This window comes from Lactuca serriola, chromosome 2 (assembly GCF_051521515.1).
Source record: "Lactuca serriola cultivar US96UC23 chromosome 2, Lser_US96UC23_V15, whole genome shotgun sequence".
Lineage (NCBI taxonomy): Eukaryota > Viridiplantae > Streptophyta > Magnoliopsida > Asterales > Asteraceae > Lactuca > Lactuca serriola.
Genome location: NC_136409.1, coordinates 65,243,982 through 65,250,648, shown reverse-complemented (window position 1 = coordinate 65,250,648; position 6,667 = coordinate 65,243,982).

Genomic DNA, 6,667 nt, shown 5'->3' with positions numbered 1-6,667 from the left:
GGATGAAGAACACGAAGAACATGAAAAGTTTCAGGCTTAGATTTAGGTGTTTTACCTGTATAACAAGCTAGATGATGGAGTTATTCACGTTTTTGAGGCCCTTAAAGTGTTCTTGGATGAGATTTTTAGAGAGAGAAAGTAGTGTGCAGCCAAAGACGAAAATGTGAATGAAAGGGGGGGTCCTCTCCTATATATAGGGTCGGGTGTGTGGCTGGAGGTGTGTGTGCGGTTGGGTGTGTGGCTAGCTGGCCGCACACTCGAGTTTGCAGCCGCACACACCTTCTTTGGTGCGATTGGCTCGATTTTGTGATGCTACATGCTCTCTAACCCTTCTTAAGACTCATATCTAGGTTATACTAAGCCTAAAGCACGCATATGGACCCACAATTTTGCTAAAAGATGATAAATTCAAGTTTAATCTTGATATACGGATCAATTGTACAAGGTAAAAGTTTTGGGTTGTCCCAATCTTAGGTTGTCTTGAGAATCTCTTCCTATGATATTCCGAGTTAGTCGTATGTCAAGCTTTGTTTGCTTCTCGAAGTTGGTTGGATAAGTCTTTGATTCAAAATAGGGGTTATCGACCTCTAAAGATGGGTTTTGTTTGACTCCTAGTACTTAATGGTCCTATAATCAATTTACCATTCTTCCTTATGAGTCGGATGGATGCTTTCTAAGGTTAGAGGCTTGGTCTGATAGTTTTTTTTCCTTGCTTATTAGGTCGCTTTAAGGACTGGACAGTATCTGCCTTTGGTGTTGTTGTTAAATGGTATTGGAGTTTGGCTACTGGAAAAGTTCCAAGAGTTTATTCGGTCCCAAACTCATTGTTACTCTATGGGTGCTACTCCCGAGAGGACCTTGTGAACATCTTGGGGAGGTTATAAACTCCCAAAATTCCCTTGAGATTTTTCTGTTTCTTGGTTCCAACTTCTAGTATGGCTAGATATGGGTGTGGTACCTTTCACATAGGTATTATAAATCCAGATGTAAAAGCTATTTTGAATGTTTTTCATTATAGATTACGAAGGTTTTGTTAATCGGTCAAGTAAGGCGAAGAGTCTTTTGCTGTGTTCGAAGTTTGTATATTGAGGATCAATCCATTCTGTGTCAATTGATGACGTTGGACTCCTTAACATAACAAATGTTAAGTCGATTTGGAAGGGATGTTTGTTAAGAGTGATAGGGTGCTCCACGTTCATGTTCTTATCGCTACTAGTTTTGTTATTGTTGTTACTATTGCGTCTATTTTGTTCCTGCTTTTTAGGTGTTTTAGTAATACAGGTGCTTTAATATAAAATGATGGAATTCGTAATCTGATTTCTACTAGGTTTTTCTTTATAATAGTTGGGTGTAACCTAGCCGTACATAAATTGGATTGAAAGGACAGTTGACTGAGTGGCCCTTCCCTAAATCCACAACCAGATAAGGGACAGAAAGTAAGGCGGAAGAGCGCACTTCTAGTTTGTAGAATCTTAATTATATTGGACCCTAAGGTTTACACGGAACCATATTGGTCCACTTGCAAGGATCTCTAGTTTCTCTATGATTGACATGATTTGTTCGGATGAGGACATAATTTTTTATTATGTTTTTAATTGACAAAACCTTTTTGGGAAAACAATTTGATAGTTAAATTTGGTTGTTTGGAACGTACAAAAATTCTTAGTAGGAATCCTTGTTGCTTCATCGTGTCCAGTTGTTAAATTCCTCCTGTTTCCTCGTCATACTTCTTGGACAATTCCTCTTGAAATGTCCTGTTTCGCCGCATTTGTGGCATACTGGACTTATTACAGCCTCGGGGGTTGGAGTGATGCATTGGACCAGGGTCCTATAGAAATGGGCGATGTGCCCCTTCTTGTTGCACCTATTGCAAAATAGTTCCTGGCAGCCTCTAAGATGATGGTATTTGTACTTGTTGCAATTTAGGAGGTCTCCACGATATGATTTACTCGGTGTTGAGGGAGTAGGGTTAGTGGAGATATGGACTGCTCCCGTTTGTTGCCTTTTGGGAAGCCTTTGACTCGAACTGCTTCCTTCTATGTTTCTGAACATTCATTTCTTGTTCTTAGGTTTAGGTTTTCGGGTGACTTGGTATGTTGTCATTCGTTGGTTTCCTTGGTTTTTAGTACAGTTGGAATTCTCGACATCGTTTCCATTTACGTTTGTGTTGTTGGCATTGAGGTGTGCCATGACAGTTGCCATGGCAGCTGTTACGGTGGCATGGAATGTGGCGAAATCTATTTGTAGGATTAGCGTTTCGCCGGTGTGCTGGTTATTTCCATGAGAAGACATGGTTTGTTGCATGGTAAGAAGCAAGCTTGTAAGTAATCATGGTCAACTCTAGGTGGGTTCACTCATAAAATTTTAACGTGTTGGTGTACGATTCTCAGTGTTTCAACCTACATCCCCATGATGTAGTTATGGTAGAAGGTAGAAATGTGTATTGTATGATGTTAATTTTATTCAAAATAGAACATAGGTAACAATACAGTTAGTGGATTCGGATTACATGGGTCCTTGGAGGGCGTACCTCTCTTTGTTTACTACTACTGGTTACGATTAAAGACAGTATAAACCTAAGGCGAGTAGTGTAGTGATTCTCTTATGCCAAAATGGCGCACAGGGTGACTGTCCATTTCACTTATTTTATGAGTGGTCTCTTCCATTCTCAATTCTATTAAGGTTGCTCTAGACTCAATTGCAATCAACTGTTGTTTCAAGGTGATCACTTCCTACTCTAATGAGTGTAGATGCTTTGTATGGTTATTTGGTTCTACTTGCTGGTTCCATAAGGCTTTGGAGTGGTGTTCTTGTTATTTGTGGGGGAGTCAAATTTACATTGTCGTATATCGGACTTTGTCTCCGGTCTCCATTACTCTGTGATGGAGAGTCGGAAACTGAGAGTCTAACAGGTCACTTGTGGCCCAGATGGAGGTGGTGCATGATGCATGTGAATTGTGTATCGGTTGCCATCAGGCGTGTAGTTGGGTCCCCCCCCCCCTTATGTTAAGGCATTCTAAATCTGGTTGGTGTCGATTGCGAAGCTTGTACTTGCATGGGTAGTATTTTATTACTAGGTATGCCTACCCCAAGAGTACTTACATTGGGTGTTTACGTATCTTGGAATGAGAGAGGTGAAGGGGTTTCTTGTATACTCTTGATAGTGTAGACTCGCTAAGGATTTCTCTAGTGTCTTCATCATTTCCTGATTCTTCATCAGAATCCTCCCCCTTATAGTCCATTTCTTGGTATTCTTCAGGATTCACTTCTAGGCTCTCCTCAATCCACCCGTTGGTTATCATGGTAGGGTAGTAGAGGTCATGGTGAGGAATTTCAGCTATGTTGTTTGTGGGATCGTAGAGGTATGATAGCTACGTAGAGGATTTAAGTGTGGGAGTTCTATGGGATCCTAAAATACTCCTATTGTATTTTAATTGTTTATGTTCGATTCTGGAGTTTCCTTTGGTATGTATTATACTCGTTGTTCACCACAACTATTTCCCAGCATATGCTAGTTACACCTCAGATAAATGTAGTTGATCATACTACATTTATTCAAAGTCTAATTACATATCTTGGGGACTACTCGTAGTGTTCCACTCATCATACTACTTTTATAATTTACTTATTATGATACAACTCCTAGAATGTATACATGTAGATATACTTTCACAATTATTTTTTCGAAAAGTATATTTTTAGTCAGAGTGTTTTAGTCTCGTTGTATTTATAGTTGTATATATGCATGTATGTGATTAACTTTTATTCACATTTAAAAGGAGTGACTTTTGGAAAATCCCATATTTTATATAGGTAAGCTGTGATCTTAAAAATATTTCCTTGGTGTCTTAATAATGAGTAGTTCCAAAAAATCCCATATTTTATGTTGTATGAAAATTGGTATGCAACGTCATCGTTCCTAGAAAATCCGATATTTTATGTATGTGTGTAATCGTTTGAGGTCTTACAACCCCAAGACCGGAGTGGTGTGAGTAATCAACGGGTGTTTCTCAACAATCCGCACAATGCATGTGGACGATCAACACAGCGAATGTGGACAATCAATACCATGCATGGGGACGATCAACACAATGTGCAAACTGTTTGTAATGTGTTCCGATGTATATTTCTAAATAATATTGTTGTATTCTAGGTGAGTCCTTATAACCATACTAATATGATGGAGTTCTTGTCTTAATGTTCTTCAGGTGTTGGTTTCGTTGAAGACATTTGTCACCCTCGACCGGCCTGTCTAGCCGTAGCGAACAACGAAGGTGTAGGATGACAATCCCGTATAGATCTATACACAAATTCCTGCGCTCCCTCTAGGAGACTCTGGTTATAACTCTTACAGGACTTTAGATGTACATTATTATATAGGTACGGTGAAGGTGCATCTCACTAAAATCCTAACAGATATTTACGCAAATAGTTGATTCCGTTATTTATTTAATAAACAACATTAGTTTTGTTTGCTGTCTAAATGTTTTGTTTTTATTTCATATCTCGAGGATAAACCATTTTTTATCATATATGTCAAAAATGACTCAATACTATCCATTTTGGAAAAAGTCGCCCCTTTTTAAAAATTACTCCCTCCGTCCCAATATTATTGTCCACAAACAAAAAACACACAGATTAAGAAAAGCATTAATTACAACTAACTTTATATAATAAAATGACAGTTTTGTCCTTACTTTGAATTTAATGTCCAATTAAATGCTTAATTGGTTAAGTAATATTGAGGGGATATTTTGGTAAAAATGGTATTAATTTTTAGAAGTGGACTATTATTTTGGGACAAACCAAAAAGGAAAGATTGACTATAATTTTCGGACGGATGGAGTATTAAATAAGACCCACAATTCTCAAAAGGTGTCATGAGTTATCCAAAATACTAGAATTGTTGAAAAATGACCCATTTCATCTAAAATACTAATTGAGACTCGTACTTTAGAAAATTATCAAAATGGCCCTTATTTGTTAAATAATTCCATTTTTGGTCCATTTTAATTGAACTATTCAGTAATAACTCAAATTTATCCAATATTTCAAAAATGACAAATATTTTAAAAATAATAACTCATATATATATATATATATATATATATATATATATATATATATATATATAGAGAGAGAGAGAGAGAAAGAGAGAGAGAGAGAGAGAGAGAGAGTTAGGTTCAAATGTTTTCAACAAGTATTGTGTGCATGGATACACCAATCACAATTTAGCAAATTATTAATTAATTTATTTAATCCATTAGGGTAATTATGTAATCTTTCATTTTAATTCTTTATTTTGTCTGATTCTGATCCCTTTATATTAGGCAACGATTTATGATTGATTTATTTATCTTTATTTTAATTTTCACTATATAATCGATTATAACGTCCCCCCCCCCAACACAGATCAAAATTGTCAATTCTATTACTTGCTGATCAATTTGTTTTACACATTCGATGGATGTTTATACTGGAAATCGGAACCAGGTATTGCTACATATTTACCAACATCTATATGCGATAATGAAGATATTGTTTCAAACGTCCCCCACACACCCTTTTTCTGTTTTTACATATACATATGAATGAAATCTAATAATCTTCCAGGATAATGAAGATCAAAATCCCGAGAAGGAGTTGGGTAATGTAAATGATCCCAAGAATCCGGTGAATGAAGTTGTGAAGAAAAAAAACGATGTAAAACATGCTTTGGAGTTGGTCATGATAGCAGGAACTGTCATTTTGGATTGAAGAAATCATAGATCTACAAGAAATTCATCAAGTTGGTCGTTTTTAGATATTATTTAATTTGATTTCAATAAAATAAAAGTATGTTTTTGATGAATTATATGGTATTATTAAGTTTCAGATCAGTGTAATAAAGTTGTCGTTTGATGAATTCTTTGTGTCTTTCTTTAATTATTATGGTTAAAAGTAATAAGATGTTCGTGTTTTCTGCTATACTTATGTTTCAGATGATCATACATTTTATCATTCCAACAAAATACCAGAGCAAAACATTACAATTTTCATTCCAACATTATGTCAATAAACAATGTTCATTAAATTTCATTCAATTTGTTTGATGTTTCATAAAATCAACACACATAATGTTAAAAACTGGGAATTATAAACATTTTTTGTTAGTGATATCTATTTATTATTCTAACAGAATGATATTCAATGTGTGCATTGATTCGAGCTAACACAAATTGATAAGTTTTATAAGTCATATTTGCAAGGGTATTCTGACAGAATTATTTCATTATGATAGCATGCAGAGTTAGGGAATCCATATTGATATACCATTCTAATAGAATATGTCGTTAATAAAATATTCTGCAACCTTTTTACAAAAAAATACATAATAATATTAGGGGTTCATAATATTGTTAAGTAATTAATTTAATGTACTATTGGAATTTTTTATATTTGGAATTTGGATATAATATATTATGAATATTTTTTCTTTATCATGTTTTTGAAAAAAATCAAATCGGAATCATTTATTTTTATCAATGATCCCTAATATCAAGGATTTTAATTTGCATAGAATCGGTTTTCATCCATATTTGGTTTGTATAACAGTTTATAATATTTTAGTTCTTCAACTTACAAAGCATATACAAACACTATCAGAATTTCTTAGCAATGGGAGATC